Source organism: Podarcis raffonei, chromosome 6, assembly GCF_027172205.1.
Source record: "Podarcis raffonei isolate rPodRaf1 chromosome 6, rPodRaf1.pri, whole genome shotgun sequence".
NCBI lineage: Eukaryota > Metazoa > Chordata > Lepidosauria > Squamata > Lacertidae > Podarcis > Podarcis raffonei.
In genome coordinates, this window is record NC_070607.1 from 72,572,580 (window position 1) to 72,600,320 (window position 27,741).

Below are 27,741 nucleotides of genomic sequence, written 5' to 3' on the forward strand. Positions count from 1 at the left end.
AGAAAGAGTGAGCCTGCAGTAGCAGTAACTTGAGCCACAGCAGCCCAGCACCATTTCCAACAGGCACTTGTGCAGAGAGCAACTGTCTTCTTCCAAATTTAAACACAGCCAGCTCACTGTTTATATTGTAGATTCTAATTCTGATAGCTGCTAGTGAGCAAGGGTTTTTTTGTTAGGATTAGCAAGTACTGAATTCAGTGTCAGTTCTCTCCCCCCCATATCTCTCTCTCTCTCTCTCTCTCTCTCTCTCTCTCTCACACACACACACACACACACACACACACACATTTGGCCAACACCTTTTGATTTACAGGGCTGAAAGAATATTTGCATATTTTCCATGACAAAGAAAAACCATTTTCTTCAGAGACTGATGGTCCCCTAAAGGGAATCTTGGTGCTTCTCATATATACACCCTGACCTACGGGAGTCCAGATAATGGAATTATTCATTCCAAAGAAGGGAGGCTTGGCAAGACTGTTCAGAAATAGCAAGAAGCAAAATTATTTCTGAGCAAAGCAAACCAGATGCTCCCCCCCTCACACTCCTTTCACTCACCCACCTGCCCAGTTTTACCCTGTTTCATTCCTTCCCTCCTGGTCCAATCCAACTGCACACATAAACCCCTCAAGGAATCACAAACAGGATCCTGGGAGCAAGACAGTTACGATATTCTGCCTATGATCTGGGGCTGTGTGTTTAATGTAGCAAATAAAATGCGATCACAGAGCTGTGACAATCCCGCTCCAAGTCCTCTAAATTCAATCTGGGCTTGTGCCCAGGACTTGACTGTTTTGAGACTTTGAATTTACGTTTTTCGAACCCTCATGGTTGCAGGCAGAGAAAGCAACTGCAAAAGGTCAGGAGCGGTTCCAGCAACTCCACACTATGCATCATGAAAAGCCCCTCCCCACAGTTGTGAGCCCTTCCAGTTACTAAACCCACACACCTTGCCACCCATGACAGAGGAACTTCTCCTGCAGCCCTTGGGAAAATACTCTAAATACTTTGGAAACCCAAATATTGTGTTCCAGATAATAGGCTTATACACATTAAGCAAATACAGAGGAATTTCCATAAACTAATCTGTTCTTATTTCCCTGGCATATAATTTTGGGCACAAAAATTATTGACATCGTATCTGGGGAGGTGCTGCAGCTTCACTCTCTGGGCTAAGAGTTCTACTTTTCTGGTGCTTCCCAATTAGAACACCATACATATCTAAAGGACTGTCGCATGGAAGATGGAGCAAGCTTGTTTTCTCCTGCTCTGGAGGGTAGGACCTGAACCAATGGCTTCAAGTTACAAGAAAGGAGATTCCAACTAAACATCAGGAAGAACATTCTGACAGTATGAGCTGTTTGACAGTGGAACCGTCTCCCTTGGGAGATGGTAGACTCTGCTTCCTTGGAGGTTTTTAAGCAGAGGTTGGATGGCCATCTGCCATGGATGCTTTAGTTGAGATCCCTGCATTGCAGGGGGTTGGAATAGATTAAGCGTTTCCCAAACTTGGGTCTCCAGCTGGACTACAACTCCAATCATCCTTAGCTAGCAAGACCAGTGGCCAGGGATGATGGGAATTGTAGTCTGAAATCAGTTGGAGACCCAAGTTTGGGAAGCACTGTATGATCCTCAGGGGTCTCTTCTAATTCTATAATCAAAGGGCAGCTCTGAAATTGCCGCATCTCCTGAGCATGCCTTCACTTGCCCTCCCTTCTGAATGATCACCTCATCTCAAGCAGCTCTGCCCACATCCACAGAAATCAACAGGGAGCCCCAGTGGTCTGGCCCAGCCCTGTGGCCAAAAGGAAAAACCAATCAAGCACCTATCAGTCCACAAGATCCAGATTGCACATTCATCTCCAAACACAGCATGCAGTAGTAAGGCCCGCATCCCATACAATTGCTTTGTATTATTTCTGTTCTATCCTGGCTGACATGTCTGCTTATGACAACCTGCAAGGGAGGTATCGTAAAGAAACGCAGCATTCAGAATGGAGGCACTTGCTGCCGCTCCAAGCAGTAGAGAAAGGTATCAGGGCAACGGCAAGGAGAGGAAAAGATGGTGGCAGTGCTTGGACAATCTGATGAAGCCCTGAAGCTTCTTGCTGAGGAGCAAGGCCTTATAGCCAGACAGAACTTGCATTTCTTGTGATGTGTAATGGGAGAATTACAGTGAGAAGAGATGATAAAGAAATATGGTTCAGATGTTAATTGAAACCTACCTAAGGCACGCTTTCCGAAACAATATGTGAATCTAAACACAGCTATCCTTTAAAATTCACACTTCTCCATGTGCCACAATGTAGTTTTCTGGCCATAACGTGTACAAAATGTGGATTATCAGGAAAAAGTGTGCATTAAAATGCAAATATTAGTGAATGTAACATTAAAAAGGCATTATATTTAGGGACAACTTCTGGCAAAAAAATGTGCAGATCAGACCAAACTGCACGCAAACATGCGAGTATCAGTATTATACTTTAAGGCTGATGAATTTTCACAAGGGCTTTTTTAAAAGAAAGAGGGGGGGGGGGAGAAATCACAACCCGATGCAGAAATGTGGAGAACTGAACTTCAGCCTGGAAAAAAAATTATAAAGCAAAGATGAGAGATTCATTCCAGTGACAGGAAGAATTTGCCCCACACAATGTAGTAGGAGTGGGGTTTGTATTTCTTTTCAAGGAAAGCAAGAACAGTAAACAAACAGGGGTTTAATTTCACACCCAGATGAAGTGCCCCTCCCTTGAATGAGAAAGAATAGCCTATGTCTCTCCCGCTCACCCCATCTGGTCTGCCTAGGCAGCATCAAGATGCTTTCAGCTGTTTCTATCGGTCCCAAGTCCCCACATACCGAGCCCAGCCTGCAGTGCTTAGGCTCCCTCTCCTTCTCCCTCCAGCCATCACCATGATCAACTTCTTTCATTAATAATGAGTGTCTGGTTTTTATCAGCTCCGCTCGCCCCAGGCTTAGCCCATAATACACTAAAAGGGAGCCAGGCATTGGCAGCTGGCAGGTCCTGGCGAGACAAGGAACCGCAAAACACGGACAAACAACTCTCCTCACAGCTCTCTGCACACACAGAGCAGGGTTACAGTCCCAGCTAAGAAGAGCTTGGTTGGTTCTTTATGTCCTTTTCTTTAAAAAGTGCATTATTATAATGATACCATCTGCCTAAATTGCAGAGGAAACCTCTCTATGCAAAATAAACAGGAGATTAAAAACAAAAACAAAAACCCCAGAGGAGTCTTGAGACATCTATGGATGCTTCTGCCACAATAAGCAAGCCATCCTTAAACAAGAAATTTATTGTGGCACGAGCTTTCAGAGATTCTTAACTTTTGTTAGTTTCTCTCTCTCTTTTTTGCAGAGTCACAAAACTCTACTTATGTTACTAACATGGATACCCTTCTCGATGAAAAAGAGGACTGCACAATCTGCCATTTAAGTGTGCAACCCAGTTAACAGAATTCCAGAAATTCCAGACATCTCAAACATTTTGCCATGTTACCACTAACCCACACTGTCGTCAGGCAAACAGAGAAATCAGTACAGACTGCAAAGAATACCGAATGACCTATACACTGTCTTTTAAGCTACAAATCAAAGTCAGCACAGCTACTGGATAGCCCACTTGGAAAACATGGTATCATTGTTACATTGCCATTATTGGGATTGGCTAGGATTCCAATGCCTCTCTTGATCTGGTTTGCTCTAAAAGGCATAGTTTACTATAAACCTGCCATCTTGTACTCTCTCAACACATCAAATCATAAATAAAGTCAACGTACTAAAGAAACAGATATGAAAAGGTTTTAAAACTTTACAGACATTAAGTCTATGGCTTTTGGCTCACAGAATATACAATGATAACCAAACGGCCTAAGGTGGTTTCACAACGCTGAAATACAGACAGTCTATAATATCGCATCAATGAATTCTTTACTTTACAAAATTTTAAAATCTTGTCATACTATATCACAGAAATACATGACGTTTCTATAGTACCTTGACTTATTGTATTCGTTTGACTCTAACACTTTTTGGAGGACTTTTCTGTGATGGTACCCTGGTTGTGAAATACTCTCCCCAGAGAAATTCATTTGAAACCTATATGCAGTGGTTTTTATTTTTCCAGGCTTTCTAGCTTAAAGAACATGCTTCAGTGTTTTACAGATCTATGGCACTTTGCTGTTTTCATTCTGACACTGTCCGTATTGGGGTTAAAATAATAATAAACTTCTCAGATAACTTTATTAATGGCTGGGTGGTATAAAAATGCTTTCTGCATCATGCTCTCGGATAGCCCTATGGCAAAATGAGGAGCCAATGTAACTGACACTGTTGCATATTCAGTGTTTCAAAGCAGAACAGTGTGGTTTTAACATTTTCAAATCTCTGTCGAGATTTGACATCCCTGAGAAACTGTGTTCACATTTGCATGCCATATTGCCACACATAACAACAGTAACAGTGCTATCAGTAAACAGCATGTCATAGCAACAGCTGAACACGGCACATGAACTTAGTACCGTAGATTCTGGCATATAAGACAATTTTTTAACCCTGGAAAATCCTCTAAAAAGTTGGGGGTCGTCTTATACGCCGGGTATGGGTTCGCTGGGCAGCGGCAGCAAGCGGTGGGCTCCACGCTGGGAGGAAGCTGCCTGGCGAAGCTGCCCAGCGATGCTAAGCCAGCTTCGCTGGGCGGCTTTCTCCCGGCACGGAGCCCGCTGCCCAGTGAAACTGCCGCGTATAAGACTGGGTGTATAAGTCGACCCCCCAAATTGGCAGCTGCCAATTTGTGGGGTCTTCTTATATGCCCCACAAGTTTTATGCTGGCTCACAGCCTGCTGCACATGATCTTGCCTGGAAGGTTTAAAATGAGCAGGGCCCATCCTCAACACTGAAAACTGAAAACTGGAGGGTCCAAACCTCCACTGCCTTGTTGGATATCTTTGGGAGAAGAAAGGGCTGAGGAGTAAACTCTACAGTAGAGCCCCAAAGGATGGTCCCTTTTACGCCTCCTTTTAGCAACTCCTGCAGCCAAGCTGGTGCCAAATGTATTGGTCTGCTTTCCTTTGGACCACATCAGTGAGACAGAGAGAGTTTTTTCTTTCTTTCTTCTGGTCGCCCAAGACCGAATTCCCCCCAAAATTTTCAAGGAGGCGCATGCCAGGCCCCCTCAATATTCCATGGCCTGCAGTGGACCCCGTCAGGCCTTCCGCGACAGGCTACACTGGGCCTCCTCATGCCACGTAGTGTTACATGCACATGCTAGCCCCCCAAAAAACAACTTGGGCAGAAAAAACTTGTGTGTGATGCACACTGCCCAGGCTTGCATCCCAGGCATATCATTTTGGTGCTGCTAATGCAGTGGTTTGACTTCACCCCCAGAGGCACAACCCATTGCCTCTTGAAAAAGACATATGCCCTCATATGCCCACTTTGATTAAGTGGATAGAAGCTTTAGTCCCGACAAACACCTGGGCACCCAAGATTGAAGAACACTGCTCTAGCCCATGGAAGGTTATGCCAAAAAGAGTTTGTTGGCTTACAACAAACAAACAAACAACAATAACAACAGCAATTTATTATTTTTACCCTGCCCAGCTGGCTGGGTTTCCCCAGCCACTCTGGGCGACTCCCAACCGAATATTAAAAACACGATCAAACATTAAAAACTTCCCTAAACATGGCTGCCTTCAGATGTCAGACAGTTGCTTATTTCCTTGACATCTGATGGGAGAGTGTTCCACAGGGAGGACGCCACTACCGAGAAGGCCCTCTGCCTGTTCCCCTGTAACCTCACTTCTCACACTGAGAGAACTGCCAGAAGAACCTCAGTGTCTAGGCTGAATGATGGGGGTGGAGATGCTCCTTCAGGTATACTGGGCTGAGGCCATTCAGGGCTTTAAAGGCCAGCACCAACAATTTTAATTGTGCTTGGAAACGTACTTAAGGTGCCACACGATTTTTTGTCACTTTGATTCGGTCCTGAGCCTCTCAGGATCAAATGCCCCTCTCCTCTTCATTCTGAGTGAAAGACACTTCTGATGCCAGAGTTTTTTCTGTGGCTGTTTCTGGAGTTAATACCAATGCATCCCATTGCACGTGTCTGTCTGTCTGTCTGTCTGTCTGTCTGTCTCTCTCTCTCTCTCTCTCTCTCTCTCTCTCTCTGTGTGTGTGTGTGTGGTAGCAGCACTTCTCATGCTTCTTCACTTGTCTGGGCCACCTCACAATGCAATTGCACAAGACTCTGTAAGCAAGTATAAAGCAGGATGCAGATACTGCTTCAGAGAACCTGTCATCAGGGTACTTTCACGTTCTTTTAGCCAGGCAAGAAAGAGGAAGCAAAATAGTTGCTCTCCTTGGATGGACAGCCAAATCAGTCTGTAAACTTGGTGAAAATAAATCACCATGGCTGGATTTATGGATTTGTGTGGCTTATGTCTACGAGATAGATGGCCCAAACCTGTGAGTCAGATATCTCTCAGGAGAAGTGTGACCTGCTGCTGCTGAAGCAGAACCCTATCCAAATGCAGATCCCTACAGCTCTTTCTTCAATTACTATTAATAGGTCTGATTAAAGAACTCAGTCAGTCATGAGTTTTAATTGGTTCCGCAACTGAATTTGCATAACATAGCACATGAATAAAGCTAAAGTTCTGGAGGAGGAGGAGGAGGAGGAGGAGGAGGAGGAGGAGGAGAAAGGTTTTTGTGGTTTTAGGTGATATGTGTACCATTTAGATCATGGTTAGGCAAACTGAGGCCTGGGGGCCGGATCCAGCCCAATCGCCTTCTCAATCTGGCCCATGGACGGTCCGGGAATCAGCGTGTTTTTACATGAGTAGAATGTGTCCTTTTATTTAAAATGCATCTCTGGGTTACTTGTGGGGCCTGCCTGGTGTTTTTACATGAGTAAAATGTGTGCTTTTATTTAAAATGCATCTCTGGGTTATTTGTGGGGCATAGGAATTCATTCATATTAATAATAATAATAATAATAATAATAATAATAATCCGGCCCCCCACAAAGTCTGAGGGACAGTGGACCGGCCCCCTGCTGAAAAAGTTTGCTGACCCCAGATTTAGATGATGCTTTCTAGTCATTGCAGACTACAACTCCTATCAGCCCCAAACCAGCAAAATCCGCAGCAAGGGATGATGGGAGTTGATTTAGATGATGCACATATAGCAGGCACCACTGTGGAGAAGGAAGACTTCTTGTTTTCGAGAGGAGAAATTTCTCTTCTAAGGTGTCATTTGCCACGCACGGTTTCTGTAAGTACTTGTGTTTCAAACAATTTACACTTTTTTTTAAAAAGTGTTGGATGAGGGGTGGTGAGCCTACGGCCTTCCAAATGGTGTTTGACTCCAAATCCCATCATCCCTGACCATTGGCAATGCTGGCTGGAGCTGATGGGAGGTGGAGTCCAACAGCATCCGAAGCACCACAAGTTCCCCATCCTCACTTTAAAGTCAAGCACACTGATTAATTGCCTGAATTTAGTTCAGGCCAGATTGCAACCAGCCAGGTGGCACCTCTAAGGCCATCACTCGTGATTCATGTGCTGAATAAAAAAGCTCTAAGAAAAAGTTGAGTTGAAGATCTAAATACATTTACCTGGACAGTGTGGGACACGGTATTGTACTGTCAAATATGATCACAACCCTGAAGACAGCAAGAGCAAAGCAACTCCTTCTACAATCTGTTCAGCGTCCACTTCAGGCAGCAACCAAGTGACAAACACCAAAATAATGAATGAATGAATGAGACTAGTTACCTATCTACTCTGGTTTAGGAAGCGTTCTTGGTACCTCCTGAACTTATGTTGCCCCTCCAAAGAAGCTAGTCCAATAAAAAGATATAATCTTACCCACTTTGCACCTCTGATTCTTTATGCATATCAGAGTCCTAAAGTTAAGAATATCACAGCTCATACTTTTTTTAGTCACTACACAATACCCTTCAGTATCTATCACACTACTTCAGTACAAATGTGCACCTATTGCTGCAGATGAAATGACACCTGTTCTATAAGACTACACTTTTCACCAGTAAGTCTTGCTTTATGGCAGCATGCCTCATACCGGTGCTGTTATTATGTTCCAGCAGTTTTACTGCAGTGTTTGCAGCACTTGGATTCAGGTCATACATACACACGTTGCTTTCAGGCAGCAGTAAATTGCTGCATCATCATTTCAGAGACACAAGAATTCTGAGCTTGGCTCAACAAGCAGGGGAGGAGAGAGAGAGAAAGAAGTTGAGAAGGCATGTTTCTTGAAGCAAGTCCCATTATTTTATTTTCAAGGAGGGATACTCCCAAACCAATATATGTAGGATTGTACAACTACAACTACAACAACAACAACAACAACAACAACAACAACAACAACAACAACAACAACAATAGATGCCTCAGATCTTTGCAAGGAGTTTTAAAATTGATGCACAATCAGTAGCTAATCTCAGGAGAGCCACAGACCATTCCTGCTGTTATTTCAGCGCACCACCAGAAGCACAGCCACATGTTCTTTCAGCCATAAAATTCAGACCTTGCATTCAAATTCTCACCTTGCCTATGTGCTGGCTGATTTGCCTTGAGTTTTCTGCACTAAGTAAATTTATAGCTCTACAGTCATTGTCCAGCATGCATTAACAAGTGGAATACTGGGTCCTAGGAGAGCTGGCCAACACAAAAGTATTCACTTGGCCTTCCAATCTAAACCATTACATACTTGCTCCTTCCCCAACCCAGTGAGATACAGGAAGACAACATGCTGAGATGACCCAAAATGCCCCTCCTTGATTATTGCAAGGGCCATGGGAACAGCATGGGCTGCCAATTCACCAACAGCAAGCATGCCACTAACTGATTATTCTCACGGCAGTCTGCCCTGTGGCTCGTCCCACATAGGCGCTATGAAGTTCCAAGGCACATGCAACCAGCTGTCTTGTGTCTCTTAGAGAGGAGCTTTCTGGAGGCGGGTTAGGCTTAAACAGATTCGGAAAAATAAATGAGACAGCCAGCGCCAGCAGGAAAAGAGAAGCCAAAAGGAGTGGGGAGACTGGCTCAAACTGTAAGCCATGCATGCTAACAAGAAGCCCAAAGTCCACGTTCTCCCTGCATCATCCAGCTGAGCCAGACAGATGCAGACTGGGCTTAGCCAGCTTTGCAAAACAGCACTGAGTAGTGGCAAACACTGTTTAGGACCAACACTAGTCTAGGCATATACCAATGCCCATTGACAAAGGTTGCATTCAGGCTGACAGAGGCTGCCCAACTGAACCAGCAGGCAATCAACGGGGCACTGTCCCTTTCTCCTGCTGCAGCCTCAGCCCAGGGCATGTGCCATATAAGGCTAAGAGGTAAAGCATTCAGTACAAAGAACCTGCTTCAGATGTCAGCATCACTTTAGACAGGCCTACATAGATGGAGATGTCTGTTGGCAAAACTGCTGTGAACATTCTCCAGTTAATAAAAATGGTGGCTTGTCTTCCAGGGAGACTGCAGTGGCAAGGATTTCCTATGCACAGAAACGGAAGGAGAGAAAACCCTCAAAGGAAGAATGGCTGATGAAAGTCTTGGAATATACAGAGATGGCAAAACAGACAGCACTGATAAAAAATACAAATCTAGAATCCTTTTAAAAAGACTGGAAACCCTTTCTGGTCTATGTACCCATGTGTCAAACGTAAGAAAACATCAGAATATATTCTAAAAACGTGTTAAGAGAGGACGAAATTAGGTAAGACAGAAACTTAAAATGCAATTGTATGTAATTTGGGTTATAAACATTGATATTGGTTGAGCGAGAAGTTACTAGTTTTGTTGAATTGGAATATAACTGTTGAGTAACAAATGTACCGTATTTTTTGCCCTATAGGACGCACTTTTCCCCTCCAAAAATGAAGGGGAAATGTGTGTGCGTCCTATGGGGCGAATGCAGGCTTCGCGGACCTCTCCGCAAGCAGCGGGAGCGCTCCCGCTGCTTGCGGAGAGTTGCCTGCATGCTGAAGCCCGCACGCGCTGAGCTCAGCGTGTCCCAGGCTTCGTGGACCTCTCCGCAAGCAGCGGGAGCGCTTCCGCTGCTTGCGGAGAGTTGCCTGCATGCTGAAGCCTGCCCGCGCTAAGCTCAGCGCATCCAGGCTTCGCAGACCTCTCAGCAAGCAGCGGGAGCCAGCGCTGGGCTCCCACGGCTTGCAGAGAGCTGCCTGTTTGGGGGCTGGGGTCGGGGGAAGCTCAGGCTTCCCCCGCCCCAGCCCCGCGCCTGGGGGGGGAAATAATTTTTTTCCCTTTATTTCCCCCCAAAAAAACTAGGTGCGCCTTATGGGACAGTGCATCCTATAGGGCGAAAAATACGGTAACTTTCTATATGGGAAAAAGAATAAGATATTATAAAAAAAGAAAATGGTGGTCAAAAGGCCCTATGGAATCCATCTCTGTGGTTCAGGCTTACTCTCCCTAGCAGACAAGCCACCATTTTTATTAAATGGGGAATGTTCACAGCAGTTTTGCCAACTATGCTGGGTTCACATCACCGTGACAGCTGGTAGGGTAGGGTTCACACTTCATTCTCCTCTGAAATCACTGGGCACGGTGGAAATAAATAATAATAATAATAATTTATTTACACCCTGCCCATCTGGCTGGGTTTCCCCAGCCACTCAGGGCAGCTTACAGTGCATATAAAAACATAATAAAACGTCAAACATTAAACCTTCCCGAAACACGTCTGCCTTCTAGAAGTTGGGTAGTTCTTTATCTCCTTGACATCTGTTGGGTGGGCGTTCCACAGGGAGGGTGGTAGGAAGGAGTGGAAGGTGGGCTGCTCCCTTAACTTAAAGAGTTTGGAGCATGGAGAGAATTTAACACCCGATTGCTGCAAGTGCCAGCCCCGAACCTAAGCACAATCGTACTATAAAAAAATAAGGAGATGTGTTAGGGTTTGTGTAGGGCTCCTGAGAAGAACTGGTGTTTGCAAAGCAATCTGTACCACCAAGTCCTGAACCAGAATGCTGCTATATATAGCACCCAAGGTTGGTGTGAGAGGTTTGGCCTTGGATACTTTTAGCACTCACAACCGGGCCTCTGCCATTGTTAGGTGTGAAATCAGGTCAACTCCAAAGGACTGGAAGCTGACTAAGGCCATCCTCTGATCCATGTTCCATTTCCATACAACTCCACAGCTGCAATGAAGAAAGTCAGGTGAAGGGTCTCCCACTGCGGAATAAAGGCCAAACTTGGTAAGGCAAGTAAAATATTTGTGATTGCCCTCTCCTGACATTTTTTAATGGAAGGGAGAAAAAAGGTACTTATATGTTTTACCCTGTTGGGCAAATTACAGCTGGCAGGGATTTCAACTGGGGAAGGGGTGAATGGAAGAAAGGCTTAATCCCATCCCCTTCTCATGGGCATCATCCAGATTATCCTGTCACCTGCCACTTTAGCATGCGCATGCATATATATATATATATATATATATGGAGATCCAATCATAGATTTTCCTTCACATCATCCAATTTGTCCTCTGAAAGCCTGAAGACATCCTGGCTGAACACCATTTCATTTAGGGATCTCTTTAGACAGACAGCTAACCTGCAGCACAGCCCAGTGAAACAAACAAAACAAGCAATTATTGGCAAGGGGAAGCATTAGCTTGCACTGCAGCAAAAACAACAGACAGCCTTGTGGCACCTTAAGAAGACGACACAAATATATTATGACATTTATAAAATTTCTTCATCGTGAACACGGGGGGGGGGGGGGGAGGAAAAGGTCCAGATATAGTAACTGCAGGATATTCATCCAGTTTTGTTACTGAGCCAGTTCCAAAGATCCAGAAAACTTCCTTTTAAACCCATTAATAGGACACAAATTGGATGCTGTGAATGAATGTAAAACGTGCACCTGCTGAAACATTCACCCAATGCTGTAGCTGGGGGGGGGGGGTTAGCCCCAGGTAAAGCCTCCATTGACGCTCCCAGCCTGTGTGTGTGTGCAAATGTGTGTGAGGTAGGTATCAAACTGGGTATCTGACCCGGGTGAAATAAAGCCTACTTTTGCCCCTGGATTCACCTAACTAGCCCCATCATTGGAAGCCCTGAACAATAGGGTTTCCTCGCTTCCACCACACCTCCTGCAAAATTGGTTTGGGAGTGGGTCAGGAGAACCCTCCAACCAGTTTGTGGAAGAAGAAAACATCATTCCGTCTGGCAAGCCGGAATGCCTATGCAGACAGGACAATGGGAAGAACACAATGCTGAACTGCACCCATAAATTCCAAGCACCACACTCCACTCTGTTTTTGGTTGTCAGCATAATGGGCCCATCCACCTGCAAATTCAGGAATGGCATCAGCCAAGCAGGAGTTTTGAACTTTGTTCAACAGAAAGCAAACTTACTGCACTCTCTGATATGAATAATGTTTCGAAATGAAGGAAAATTGCACTTTCCCCCAGAAGGTTAAGGGAGCGCTTAATTTTTGTAGGCTGACATCCGCATTTAATTTATTTACTGATTGACTGATTAGAATAATTTCTTTACTACTTTTCATTTAAAAAACAATTCCCAAGGTGATTAGCAACCATAAAACAACAACAAAATTAATAAAGCATACATATACAACAGCACAATTATAGAACTAGAGTGGCTGGTGGTCACACTGGTGGTCTGGCAATCCCTGTGCAAAAACAGTGGGGTTTTAGTGCATGACAGAAGCAGACCACCACTTACTTACAGCAAAGAGCTCATTCCAAAGTGTAGGTGCCACCTCCAAAAAGGCCTGCTTCTACATTGCTCCAATACAGAGTTCTGCAGGTTGCAGCCCAACAAAAAGGACTTCCTCCAAACATCTTAGTGAACAATTCTTAGACAACATTACAGAAGCCCTAATGTGCTGAAATTGACTCCTGCTTAACTGTTCCTTAGCCTTTAATCCCCCTTCATGGATCACTGCCTTGCCGTGGCGAAGGGGCTTGAAGAACTCAGAGAAGCTATGAACTACGCCGAGCAGGGCACACAAGATGAACATGTCATAGTGGAGAGTTTCGACCAAACGTGATCCACCTGGAGGAGGAACCGGCAAGCCACTCCAGTATCCTTGCCAAGAAAACTCCATGGACAAAGACAACAGGCATATAAAAGTTATGACGCTGGAAGATGAGCCCCTCAGGTCGGAAGGCGTCCAACATGCTACTGGGGAAGAGCGGAGGGCAAGTACAAGTAGATCCAGAGCTGATGAAGCGGCTGGGCCAAAGCCGAAAGGATGCTCAGTTGCGGATATGCCTGGAAGCGAAAGGAAAGTCCAATGCTGTAAAGAAAAATATTGCATAGGAACCTGGAATGTAAGAACCACGAACCTGGGTAAGTTGGAGGTGGTCAAAAATGAGATGGCAAGAATAAATATTGACATCCTGGGCATCAGTGAACTAAAATGGACGGGAATGGGCGAATTCAGTTCGGATGACCATCACATCTACTACTGTGGGCAAGAAACCCGTACAAGAAATGGAGTGGCCCTCATAGTCAACAAAAGAGTGGCGAAAGCTGTACTGGGATGCAATCTCAAAAATGATAGAATGATCTCGATACGAATCCAAGGCAGACCTTTTAACATCACAGTAATCCAAGTTTATGCACCAACTACTGGTGCTGAAGAAACTGAAATTGACCAATTCTATGAAGACTTACAACACCTTATAGAAGTGACACCAAAGAAGGATGTTCTTCTCATTATAGGGGATTGGAATGCTAAAGTAGGGAGTCAAGAGATAAAAGGAACAACTGGCAAGTTTGGCCTTGGAGATCCAAACGAAGCAGGGCAAAGGCTAATAGAGTTCTGTCAAGAAAACAAGCTGGTCATCACAAACACGCTTTTCCAACAACACAAGAGACGACTCTACACATGGACATCACCAGATGGGCATAATCGAAATCAGATTGATTATATTCTCTGCAGCCAAAGATGGAGAAGCTCTATACAGTCAGCAAAAACAAGACCTGGAGCTGACTGTGGCTCAGATCATCAGCTTCTTATAGCAAAATTCAAGCTTAAACTGAAGAAAGTAGGAAAAACCACTGGGCCGGTAAGATACAATCTAAGTCAAATCCCTTATGAATACACAGTGGAAGTGAGGAACAGGTTTAAGGATTTAGATTTGGTGGACAGAGTGCCTGAAGAATTATGGATGGTGGCTCGTAACATTATACAGGAGGCAGCAACTAAAACCATCCCAATGAAAAGGAAATGCAAGAAAGCAAAGTGGCTGTCCAATGAGGCCTTACAAATAGCGGAGGAGAGAAGGCAAGCAAAATGCGAGGGAGATAGTGAAAGATACAGGAAATTGAATGCAGATTTCCAAAGAATAGCAAGGAGAGACAAGAAGGCCTTCTTAAACGAGCAATGCAAACAAATAGAGGAAAACAACAGAATGGGAAGAACCAGAGATCTGTTCAAGAAAATTGGAGATATGAAAGGAACATTTCGTACAAAGATTACCATAATAATGGACAAAAGTGGCAAGGACCTAACAGAAGCAGAAGACATCAAGAAGAGGTGGCAAGAATACACAGAGGAATTATACCAGAAAGATATGGATGTCTCGTACACCCCAGGTAGTGTGGTTGCTGACCTTGAGCCAGACATCCTTGAGAGTGAAGTCAAATGGGCCTTAGAAAGCACTGCAAATAACAAGGCCAGTGGAAGTGATGGTATTCCAGCTGAACTATTTAAAATTTTAAAAGATGATGCTGTTAAAGTGCTACACTCAATATGCCAGCAAATTTGGAAAACTCAGCAGTGGCCAGAAGATTGGAGAAGATCAGTCTACATCCCAGTCCCAAAGAAGGGCAGTGCCAAAGAATGCTCCAGCTACCGCACAATTGCACTCATTTCACACGCTAGCAAGGTTATGCTTAAAATTCTACAAGGAAGGCTCAAGCAGTATGTGGATCGAGAACTCCCAGAAATGCAAGCTGGATTTAGAAGAGGCAGAGGAACCAGAGACCAAATTGCAAACATGCGCTGGATTATGGAGAAAGCTAGAGAGTTCCAGAAAGACATCTACTTCTGCTTAATTGACTATGCAAAAGCCTTTGACTGTGTCGACCACAGCAAACTATGGCAAGTTCTTAAAGAAATGGGAGTGCCTGATCACCTCATCTGTCTCCTGAGAAATCTCTATGTGGGACAAGAAGCTACAGTTAGAACTGGATATGGAACAACTGACTGGTTCAAAATTGGGAAAGGAGTACGACAAGGCTGTATTTTGTCTCCCTGCTTATTTAATTTATATGCAGAATACATCATGCGAAAGGCTGGGCTGGATGAATCCCAAACTGGAATTAAGATTGCCGGAAGAAATATCAACAACCTCAGATATGCAGATGACACAACCTTGATGGCAGAAAGTGAGGAGGAATTAAAGAACCTTTTAATGAGGGTGAAAGAGGAGAGCGCAAAATATGGTCTGAAGCTCAACATCAAAAAAACGAAGATCATGGCCACTGGTCCCATCACCTCCTGGCAAACAGAAGGGGAACAAATGGAGGCAGTGAGAGATTTTACTATCTTGGGCTCCATGATCACTGCAGATGGTGACAGCAGCCACGAAATTAAAAGACGCCTGCTTCTTGGGAGAAGGGCAATGACAGGCAGCATCTTGAGAAGTATAGACGTCACCTTGCCAACAAAGGTCCGTATGGTTAAAGCCATGGTTTTCCCAGTAGTGATGTATGGAAGTGAGAGCTGGACCATAAAGAAGGCTGTTCGCCGAAGAATTGATGCTTTTGAATTATGGTGCTGGAGAAGACTCTTGAGAGTCCCATGGACTGCAAGAAGATCAAACGCATCCATTCTTAAGGAAATCAGCCCTGAGTGCTCACTGGAAGGACAGATCGTGAAGCTGAGGCTCCAGTACTTTGGCCACCTCATGAGAAGAGAAGACTCCCTGGAGAAGACACTGATGCTGGGAAAGATGGAGGGCACAAGGAGAAGGGGGTGACAGAGGACGAGATGGTTGGATAGTGTTTTCGAGGTTACCAGCATGAGTTTGACCAAACTGCGGGAGGTAGTGGAGGACAGAGGTGCCTGGCGTGCTCTGGTCCATGGGGTCACGAAGAGTCGGACACGACTAAACGACTAAACAACAACAACAACAAAGCCTTTAACCACAGGCTGACTCCCTTCCTTGTAGTATGTGGGTCACTGGTGAAAGGAGCATATTTTCATGTTTCAACTCAAGATGCTTTCTTCCGGCTCAATAAATACTAATCCCCTTTGAAACTATTATCACATAACTTCTTCTGTTTGTAAGAACATAAAAGAGCCCTGCTGGAGCATGTCAGCGGCTCATCTAGTTAAACATGGTGGCCAGCCAGAGGCCTCTAGAAAGCTCATAAGTAGGATCTCAGTGCAACTGCACACTCCTCACTTGCAGTTCCCAGCAAGTGGGATTGCAAATGGCAGTAGAACATAGCCATTCTGGCTAGTAGCCAGTGACTGCCTTAACCTCCATGAATTTGTCTAATTCTCCTTTAAGTTGGTGACCATCACTACATCTTGTGAGAGTGAGTTTCAGTGTTAGATGATGTGTTGTGCAAAGAGGTATGGGATGAAGCTGCCGCAAATATTGTAACTCATGCAAACTCTCCTTTGAAAAATCTACTATGGATCAACACTGTCTCACCAGTGTCAGGGATGTCACCCACAACTTAACAAAGAGGAGGAGGACTACGGTAATCTGCTGCTCCCTGCCCCACTCTTTGCCTGCCTTCCATTCCCCCCAGCTGTGGGGCAACAAAGGAGTTCTGTTTACTCTTGCAACTAGGGAGAGGAAGATGAATGAAAGGACTAAGGGAAAAGCAGGCTAGGAAAAGCCACATCTCTATCCTCCGTCATAGCTGAGGTGCTGTCCCTTTAAATCAGGGATGGGGAATCTCTGGCCCATGGCCCGTTGCAGTCCTTAGAGGGCACCCATTTGGTACTGAGGCCTCTGCTCCTTGCTCACAACCTCATTTTTTACTATGCTGCCACAGAGGGGAGGGGAAAGCAGCAAATTGCAGGTGCAGCCCACTTTCTCCCACTCTCGCCTTGCCTTACTTATCCCGTGGTTTTTCACATAGTGTTTGGTCATCCTGCTCGGGTTGCAAAGGCCAACAAGTTCCGAGTGAGGCTTTTGTGTGTGTCTGAAAGGATGGCAGGTGCGAGATTATGCCTGCAATAATGCTCCAAAAATGAGAGGAACCACCAAAAGCCATCATCCAGCCCCCCACCCACTTCCTGCCATGCAGCTATTAAAAGCACAGGAGCTCCTTTCCAGACTAGGCACTGACAGAATTCTATATTTTTGATGTAGCCAAAAGCAGAAACCTGGGGGCTTCAAAGGAGTCCAGCCTTGGAAGAGGCCATCTCTTCATAGATGCACCTTCAGGTGCTTACAACACAGCGGTGGCCCCAGCACTACTTTACAGCTTTACATGTAGCACCATAGTTAATCTAGGCGTTTCAAGGGAACATTTCATAAAGGGAAGAGCAGTGCCCTAATTATGGAAGAAAATGGAGAAGTTCTTTACTAGAACCCATAAACCTCACACCTGGACTACTCCTGCTTTTAGCCAAATCATGGCCCCCTTTAGCCTCCTAAAAGCAGTAGCAAAGTGGGCAGGGGAAAGAAACAAAACCCTCCCCCCCATCCTGCAAGTTTGGGAGGGCAACTGGAAAGAAGGGGAAAGGGCATAGCTCAATGGAAGGCAATCTGTTTTCCCTGCAGAAGGTCCCAGGTTTGATCCCCAGCATCTCCAAGTAGGGCTGGAAGAGATTTCCTGCCAGAAATCCTGGAGAATCTTTGTCAGTCAGTGTAGACAATACTCAGCTAGATGGAGCAATGGTCTGATGCAGTCTAAGGCAGATTTCTACACTCCTAGCTCTCAGAGCATTTCCAGAATATAGCATATTATGCTAGGAGCCATTGGGAGCAGAGACAGCCCCTAGCATACCCTTCTAAAGAACCTGAATGCAAGAAACAGAAAACCAACCCAGGCTTTCTCCATCCCTTTTTTGCTGCAAGGGCTTGAGGAGCTGCATTGCACAGGCTCAAGGTTACCATGGTGCGGGGGGCAACTCAAAAACTCCAAGCCCAGATGTGTACAACTGTTTAGTCGAGGAGGCAGGCTGGCCTGAAAAGAAACAACCGGGCTAAGAAGCATCCGGAGAAAGCCTATGTTACAAAACAAGAGAGAAAAAGAAAGAGGGAGACTCTAGTAGTCCCCTTCCCTAAAACCTCCCCCCCCCCCCGCAGCTGAGCTGGTCCTACCTTTGAAAGGCTCCCCATCTCTGCTGCGCTGCTGCTCTCCACTGGGCTGCTGCTGTGTGCACAACACACTCCTTTCCGCAGAGCAACCTCTTCTAACTTTAACACCCCCACACATTGATTGATGCATACTGCAGTCGCTGCAAACCTCACAGTCCACAGCTGGGGGGTGGGGAGGAAGAGAAGAGTCTGGGATCCCCTCCCACATCGCCAGGCCAGAGCCTCAGTGACGGCGCTGCCTCTCTCCATGTTTCTCCCCCCCCCTCTCCCTCCCCCCCCTTGGGATTTCCCTCTTTTAACACAAATCTAGCAGATGGCTTTAGACTAATAGTAGAAATGCTTGTTAGGCACCCAGCGGTGTTCACTGAGCCGCCGTCTCTTCCCTCTGCGCCCCCACCACTGCCTTCCGTCTCCCTTAGCTGTAAACATCTGGCTGATTTCAGGGAACAAATTGCTGCTTGCTATCCTCCTGGTATCACACCTTGCTGCTGCAAAAAGCAAAGAGGGGAAAGGAGCCAGAGCGTTCCTTTTCTAGGCTTCAAATGGGTCCACATATCTCCACTGGTTTCACTTCTTCACACTCATATTAAATTACCTTGACCAAATTAATAAAACAATTTTTGGATGTCGGAGCCATACATCTCAGATGCTGCCATTACATTTTGCCCAGATATATACTGGAACTAGAAGCCAAACAAAATGGCTATTCAATCGCTACCACCCGTGGAATGGCACCAAGGCAAGGGAGGACATTTTGGAAGCAAGGGAGACAACATGCAATGGAGGGACAGCTGTTGAAAATGGCCTTTGCTGCAACAGACTATTATGCCATAAATTAGGCGAAAAGAACCCTTTTTATCCTGGGGGACATGAACTGCCATCCTGAAATGATTTGGGCGTGGGGAGTTGGAATTGTAAAAAGTGAAATTAGAGGAAAATGAAATGGAGAAAAGTACTTAACAGTTGCAATTCACAAAATAATTTTTTTAAAGGCACATACATCCTGGCATTGGTAAGCCAATTAACGCATATAATGTACTACAAATTATTTGTCTTGGTTCAGTCCACAAGTGACAGTAATGAAACTCTTGATCTTTTGTAATTCATCAGTTCTGAATTTTAGTTGTGCGGTCTATCCTATCCTATCCTTCGCTGCCTCTTAAAAGTTGTTCTGACCATGTTTGGTGGTCTTTATTTCATGATCTTCCAATGTGCTGCATAATTCCAAGACACTGAAGGTTTAATAAAAACATATTTTTCCTAGTAGAACAGCAGCAATAAATGGCAAGAATGTTCAGCAGTAATGTCATTATGGGGAATGGTGTGGTTAAAGGAGCACATCAACTGCAATTCTCAGCAAGCACCATTAGTTCATCTATAGTAGCTGACAGAGAATTTCAAAGCACTTGCTAAAATAGAGATCTAGTTCACATGGGATTTTGAAGAAGAATTATGCTCACAGATAAAGAAATCCCAAAATATTATATTCCTCGTAGTCAACATGAGTGCTCAAAATAGTGGAGGCTTGGAAATAGTGCTGTCTTGTAGCTTTGCCAATTTTACCTCTGCCCTAATAATAAGCAGACTTGACTACTCCTAGACAAGGTGCTGCCCTTGGAAATTACTCTGAGACTTCAACTGATGGGAGCTGACCTCCCAGATGAATTGTTGTTGCATATCAAGAGAGGGAGAGATGAGGTGGCAGTGGGAAAGTGTCAATTCACCGGCTGAACTTATCCGGTGATCCTGCTGGTGAATTTGCACCATGGCACCCGCTCTGCTGCTCTTCCTCTGCCCCTGCAAGTAAGTAGCAGTGATTGACCAATTGGGAGGTTGGGTAAACACCTCCACCGTACAATGCTGTCTGCCACTGCTTCAGGGGGAAGGCAACAGGCAGAACGTGCATGTATCATATATAATTAAGACAGGGAGACGTGTGTGTGCATGTGTTACACACACTGCAGTAAATAAGTAAAGAAAAAAGAAAAAAGCTTCCATTGTAGAAATCAACTTCTGCCAGTCAACTGATCTTTCCAGCAGATGTGCCTTCCCATCTGTTCGTTACCAGGCAAAACACAAGAAAGAGGCTCTGCCCTCTTCCTCTGCTTCCCCACCAAATATTACCTGGATGCCCTTTCAACATTCAATTAGCTAGACAGTTACAAAGTAGCAAGGAATACGAGTGGCCATTAGGCAGTCCCCTCAAATAAGTCACATGTGACATTGCTGCAAACACCGTGGCTTGTAAGTAACCCCATAAACATGACAATGAGGCTATTCTTCCATTACCAAGTAGTTATTAGTACATAAATAATGACTCCTTTAGTGGGGCAGCATGAGAATGTGCTGAGAACTCAATGCAATACAGAACATCCAAGAACAGCAGGATGGGAATGAGGTTTGCTCCCCATTTGTTTAGTCCTACTTCAGGCATCCCCCATCCCACCTGACACAATTATGATTGTGCAAGGAACTGAGGGGCACAGCTGGGCTTCCTGGTCCTGCCCCCTCTGTCACATCCTCATCACCTGATCCATGCACCTCTCATGTCTTGCAAGAACAAGTTGCAGTGAGGAACTCGCAAGTGTGTAGGCTCCCTGTAGAATTTTTAACCCAGATCCTCCACCAATAGCTTGCCAGTTAGAGTTAGCTGCTATCTTCAACCATGTCACACACACAAAGAGATCTGAGTGTGGGTTCCTACCGCAGGTAAGCTAAAATACACCATTCATTGATCTAATGGATACATCTCTTAATATTTAAAAGAGTCAACTTCCCCCAGGATTAATTGTAATAGTACTAATGGTCAACAAAAAGTGCAGAGTTATACACTGATCAACCTTTTATTTTTGCACAGTCAGTTGAATGGCTGCTTTGTGAAGGACTTGGCAATATGGCTATATGACACAGGGAAAAACAACCGTGATTGTGCAAGTTGATACTAAAAGCTTTTACCTGAAGAATACTGTGAGAAGCTCATTACCCTTGAGGTTTTTCCAAGGGTAGGAAACCACACTTTTTAGCCACTGAGAATAAAGCAGGAAGCGCAGATCTATGCACTGCTTGACCGACTACATTTCGGTCAGTTTCTTCAACCAAGGAGACACCCAGACATATCTAAGGAAGAGGAGTTTATTTAAGTTGCCCATACCAAACTGCAGAAGTTTAGTACCCGGGAGCGCAACAAGTCACCTGAAAAATTCACTCAGGACAGCACTATGGATATCACCAGAAACTCAGCCAGCTGAAAATCTGATCCATCCTTGGTTGTATCAGTGATGCAGTCATGGGTCTTTATGATTTAGATCCCACATGAGTAAAGTCACATCCACATCACACATGTAAAGAATTCTAACACAATTCTAAGTCATAGATTTTTCCAAAGAATCCTGGGAATTTGGGTTTGTTAAGGGTTTCTGAACAACTCTCCAGACCTTTAACAAACTACTGATCCCAAAATCCTTTGGAGGAAGCCATGACTGTTAAAAGTGGTATAAGAGTGCTTTAAGTGTAGGGTATTAATGTGAACTCTGATCAACCAGACGGGACTGCACCAAGTCCAACTGCTATGGTGAATAGGGCTGGGCAATATCTGGTTTACAGCATCACAATACATCACCAGCTAAATATCAAGATACCACAATATATCACAATATATATCTGCGCCAGCAGAGGGCCTTGCTAAGCCTCCTCACGGAGACAGAGGGTCCCACCATACCTCCCCGCAGCAGAAGGCTTTGCCATGCCTTCTCCTGGCGGCAGAGGGTCTTGATGTACCTCCTGGCAGGAGACAAGGTGCCTGCAAAGTATCTGTAAAGTATCAGTTCAGGGGACCTAACCCCTGGGGAACTGTTAAGTCTCCACATTTGTTCACCAGTATATTGCCTTGTTGAAACACTAATCACTATGTTATTTCAGTACTGGTATGGCGATTTATCTCATAGCCCTAAGGCCAAAGAGCAGAAATAATGGCAACAGAATGGGCATGGATGGCCATCTTGCTTGTTCATGTGGGATGCTGTCCCTGCCACCAATTAGAGCTGCATCGCTAAACCAACCATGGAAGAAGCTACCACAAAGGATGTCGTCATCATCGTCCCTCCTCCTTATGAGTTCACTAATCTTATTGAAACTCTGTTTGATTTCCCCAAAGCTCCTTGAAAGTCTTTAGGCAAGATCTGATGGCTGGCCTGCTTAAAACAATTTACCATTTGTGTATGTACCTAGTTATGATGCACTGGGGGACTTCTGGCCCTCTAGATGGTGTTGGACTAACTGGTAGCATGGCCAATGACCAATGTGAGTTGGAATCCAACAAAATATGGAGGGCTACAGTTTCTCCACTGCTGACCTAGAGTCTACCAAGCCATGAAATCTTCCTTCCAGTGCTTTTGTCATGAGATTTGTTGCAACCGTTTATATGATTCATTATATAAAGTCTAAGTCAGGGTCCCTAACTAAGTTTGGAGATACAAAACTGAAAATGCCTACAAATATTTCACAGCTATTACTCATCGCCTACAGATGCTGCACAGATATAGACACACACAATAAAATGAATGGTGTAGTCATCAGAAACTACACATCACTGACCAACTCTTGGAAATGTTAACAGCATGAGGATGGAAGTTAAAAATAGTCCTGGACAAACAGATTTGTGGGCAGAGGAAATTATTTAAAATTATAGAAGGGAAGCAAAAAAAATTACTCATTTCTTGCCTGCATGGACTTGAGATCCCATACAAGTACGCACAGCATATTAATTTCTACAAACCGATCTATAAGTGTTCAATAAGAACAACAAAAATATATGCATACTATGTAAAACAAAATCTGTAACCCACATGTGGTGCATGATTAATCTACCCCCCTGGAAAAGGAAATGAATTTCCATCAGCAGAATCTCTCTCTTTCTCCTCAGCAGAATTTTGCATCCATGTTTCCAGAGCAGCTTAGCAAAATGGCTACATATTTTGCATTGATTTTCCTACATGAGGTTTGTATGAGCTCTGCTCACTAATTCAGTGCAGAACGAACTAGAGAGGGTAAGGCAGAAACAATCCCTTTGCGAGGCTTGCTTTGTGGTCAGACGTGACTGTGTTCCCTGGGCACAAAGAGAGCCATTCAATGCGTTGCTAGTAAAGCTCTGGTGTTCATTATTGCCTTGTGGCTAGCGTTGTGCTGAGTAGAGACACTGTTCATTTATACCGCACGCATAATGCTGACAGTGGACAAGTTTCATTCTTGCAGATGAGATGCTGCACGTTGCAGTTTGGGATGCTGCCAGGAGATTATGTCTGACAGCTTTATATTTACATCAAGACATTAATCCCAAAGGATCTACAGATTCATATACATAGCAGAAATAACATCACGGAGTATTGAAATGAAGCCACTGCTGTCGTTACTCAAACAAGGAAAAGCAAAGAGTAATGTATTCTGCTAAATTCACTGAGATGCTGCAATGTCAGAATAAGTGAGTTCTGCAGTAAAATGTTGTAGTGCTCCTGTTCAGGGGTCCAGCCAGCCTGCCATATTCTCTGTAGGAATACAGTGGTACCTCAGGTTACAGACGCTTCAGTTTACATACGCTTCAGGTTACAGACTCCGCTAACCCAGAAATAGTACCTCAGGTTAAGAACTTTGCTTCAGAATGAGAACAGAAATCATGCTCCGGCGGCGCGGCAGCAGCAGGAGGCCCCATTAGCTAAAGTGGTGCTTCAGGTTAAGAACAGTTTCAGGTTAAGAACGGACCTCTGGAACGAATTAAGTACTTAACCCAAGGTACCACTGTACTCCATTTCATTCCCACACCTTCAATCAGTCAGCCACCATTCTAGGGCTACAACATGCCCAGTCTCCTTGGTCTGTTTAGGGCAGGGGTCAGCAACCTTTTTCAGCTGTGGGCTGGTCCACCATCCCTCACACCATGTGGTGGGCCAGACTATATTTTTTGGGGGGTGAGGGAAATGAACCAATTCCTATGCCCCACAAGTAACCCAGAGATGCATTTTAAATAAAAGGACACATTCGATTCATGTAAAAACACACTGTCCGTGGGCTGGATTGAGCAGGCAATTGGGCCGCATCCAGCCCACGGGCCTTAGGTTCCCTTCCCCTCGTTTAGGGATTCCACAAACACGCACTGTACCTCCTTGTGGATTTTTTCTCCTAAACGTATTTTGTACTTCTGCAGACCTTGGGGCTCATCCAAGCCTGTTTATATTTCATTCTTGCTTATGGACTGCGTCAGTTTGGCTACATAAATGTCAACACTTGGGGAATGAGATGGCTGTTAGTATACAGGCTGCTATCTTTTACTAAACAAGCATAGAATTTGGTCAAGAGTAAGTGAAGAATTTTATGTTTCACGGACTTCTTCATCAGAACCACTAAATATCTATGAAACACATGCTTACATACTTCTAACCCCAACCCAACCCAGCAAAAGATATAAAAGTACTTCTATATCTTAATTATTGAAATGAGCAATTTAGGCTGTGCTTAAATGTCTCCAATAAGACAACAACACTTAATTTTGTTTGACTAAAACACTTTGTGTCTTCTGTTCCTTGGGGTCAATAGCCTGATCAATAGGGATCAATAGAGATGTTGCATGGAAGATGGAGCAAGCTTGTATTCTCTTGCTCTGGAGGGTAGGAGCTGAACCAATGGCTTCAAGTTACAAGAAATGAGATTTCAACTAAACATCAGGAAAAACTTTCTGACAGCTGTTCGACAGTGAATCAGACTCCTTCTGGAGGTTCTGGGCTCTCCTTCCTTGGAGGTTTTGAAGAAGAAGAGGAGGAGGAGGAGGAGGAGGAGGAGGAGGAGGAGGAGGAGGAGTTTGGATTTGATATCCCGCTTTATCACTACCCTAAGGAGTCTCAAAGTGGCTAACAATCTCCTTTTCCCTTCCTCTCCCACAACAAACTCTCTGTGGGGTGAGTGAGGCTGAGAGACTTCAGAGAAGTGTGACTAGCCCAAGGTCACCCAGCAGTTGCATGTGGAGGAGCGGAGATGCAAACCCGGTTCACCAGAGTACGAGTCCACCACTCTTAACCACTACAGCACACTGGCAGAGGTTGGATGGCTATCTGCCATGAATGCTTTAGCTGAGATTCCTGCATTGCTGGGGGTTCGACTAGATGACTCTTCCAACTCTTTGATTCTATTATTCTATGAGATCATCAAGCAGAACATTCACAGAACATAGAAAGCTGCCATATACGGAGTCTGACCATTGGCCCATGTAGCTGAGTTTCATCTACATTGTTTAGAAGTGGTTTCTCCCTACCTGGAGATGCCAGGGATGAAAACTGGGACCTCCTGCATTCAAGGAGATGCTCTGCTACTGAGCTACAGCCCCTTCCTCAGAGAAATATTGATGCAAATCCTTTAAACGTTCTAAGTGGGATCGAGCAAGGATGGTGGGAGCACAAATCGTGTTTAGATGAAATCAACTGGCATACTTTGAAATGGGATTATTAGCTTTATTGAATTAGTTCAATGAAATGAAAGGTCTCAGGGAGATACTGATCTGCGAAAAATGAAGGGAATGCATCACCTTAATTCGGTCCAGTTCTAACTACTTCTGAAACTCAGCTAAATGGATGTGAAGCCATTTACAGTACTTTCATAACTTTTGATGACACAGATAACAAATCTGGCACTCTTTAAAGTACTAGATCGATGTGATTCTTAATTTATACATTACAATGCTGTACTGTTTTTTAACATTTGATTGGGAGCCACCGAGAGTGGCTGGGGAAACTCAGCCAGATGGGCAGAGTATAAATAATAAATTATTATTATTATTCATATGGAAGTCACATGGCAAGTGGACTGAAATGGTCACTGCTACCCAGACGACAATATAAATACTGGCCACAATCCACTGCACCATTAGAAACACTTAAGTCCCATTGATACGAGCGTGGCTGAAATATGCCTAACTCAAGAGGCAAATGGCCACTGCATAGTCAGTCAAGTCTGGGCTGTTATACCACAGGAGCAAACTAAGCACTGAACAGCTCAAGGAAGCATGGAACTGCTGTCCCAATGAAAGTCAAGCTGCGCGGCATGACCAGGCGAGCAAGTCAGATTAATCATTCCCAGGGTGCTTTTTTTTTACTTTGCCCTTTCTTCAATCAAAGAAAATCTCCCTCTTTGCCTTACTTGCACAGTTCTACCTCCTCTCCAAGAGCACTGTGGGAATGATTCATCGCAACGCTGGCAGGTGCTGCTTCACTCACCGCATTAGCAATCAAGAAAGTGTCAGTCACAATCCAGAAAAGGAGAGCTGCTGGTATTATGGAAAGGAATTCCTGGGTGCTGCCCTCAGGACTGCCACAAAAATACGTCTTCTTTGGTTTCTGAACTTTATTTATTTAAAACATGTGTTGGCCACCCAATCAACAAGACTGAAATTGAACTAAAAATATTTCTCAAAAAATCAATCCCGTTTCCTGCCTAAACAAGCCAGCAGAAATAATCTGTTCCTAGAGCAATAAGTAAATAAATGTGGTTCTAAAAGGACTTTGGTGCCAATAGGATCTGAATGTAAGCTTCATTGGTGTGACCATTTCTTAACCAGGGTGACACCTCCAAAAGGGCCTCTCTTTAGTAACCATCTGTCTCACCTCTATAGGTACTGAAATCTGAACTGCTGAAGTTCAGCTATAATTTAGCTATTAAATTTGCCCCTGGTCTCTTTAAATTAAAGGGCAACAGGGGCAAGTGAGGTGGACAGCTGTCCTTTCTTATCCCAGAAAGCCCAGCATTTCTTCCAGCAATGTCTGCCTGGGTATCATCTTTTGAGATTTGTCCAATATTGGAAAGTGTCCAGTAGGTGGTAGTTTTGTCTTTAACTTAACAAGCCTGTTCATCACTCAAGCAGCAGATCATTGGGGAGAGGGGCAGCAACACTGCTTGTGTCCTCCCACCTTTCTTGTTCCACATTCCGCACCTCAGCTGCAAAGTGTACCCATCCCTCATCCCCTGCACAGCTCCAGCTCCAGGTGGGAGAAAGGCAGGCACCAGGCAAATACTGAGTCTTCTAAGGTCACGCATGCACTTTGTGATGCCACACAGGTGCATCTGTGCTTAATGCCTTTGCTAATAGCTTAAACACATAAAACTCTATTGAGATTGACAGCAGAAGCAGGGAGATGCCTGGAAGTTAGGTGAAAGGTGGCTTTCGCTATAACAGAAGCTAGGTCTGCCTCCATGCCCCTTCTCTGATATCCACTCTTTTGATGCAAATCAGTGCTAAGTTCCTATTACCTGTGATCTAATACATCAGCACTAGAGTTTGTGTAAGGCTTTTCACGCAGGCTGTCGGCTTAATTGAAAAGTTCAGCTTTGACATGTGTGCAAATTATGAATTGCAGCATTTTATATCCCCAAATATTAGGTCCCTCTC

At 44.6% G+C, this 27,741-nt stretch overlaps 1 protein-coding gene across 5 annotated transcripts in view; it reads right to left on the bottom strand.

Moving 5' to 3' along the window:
* Positions 1 to 27,741, bottom strand: part of EPB41L1 (erythrocyte membrane protein band 4.1 like 1) — a 169,149-nt gene that overhangs the window by 67,659 nt on the left and 73,749 nt on the right. The window lies entirely within an intron of this gene.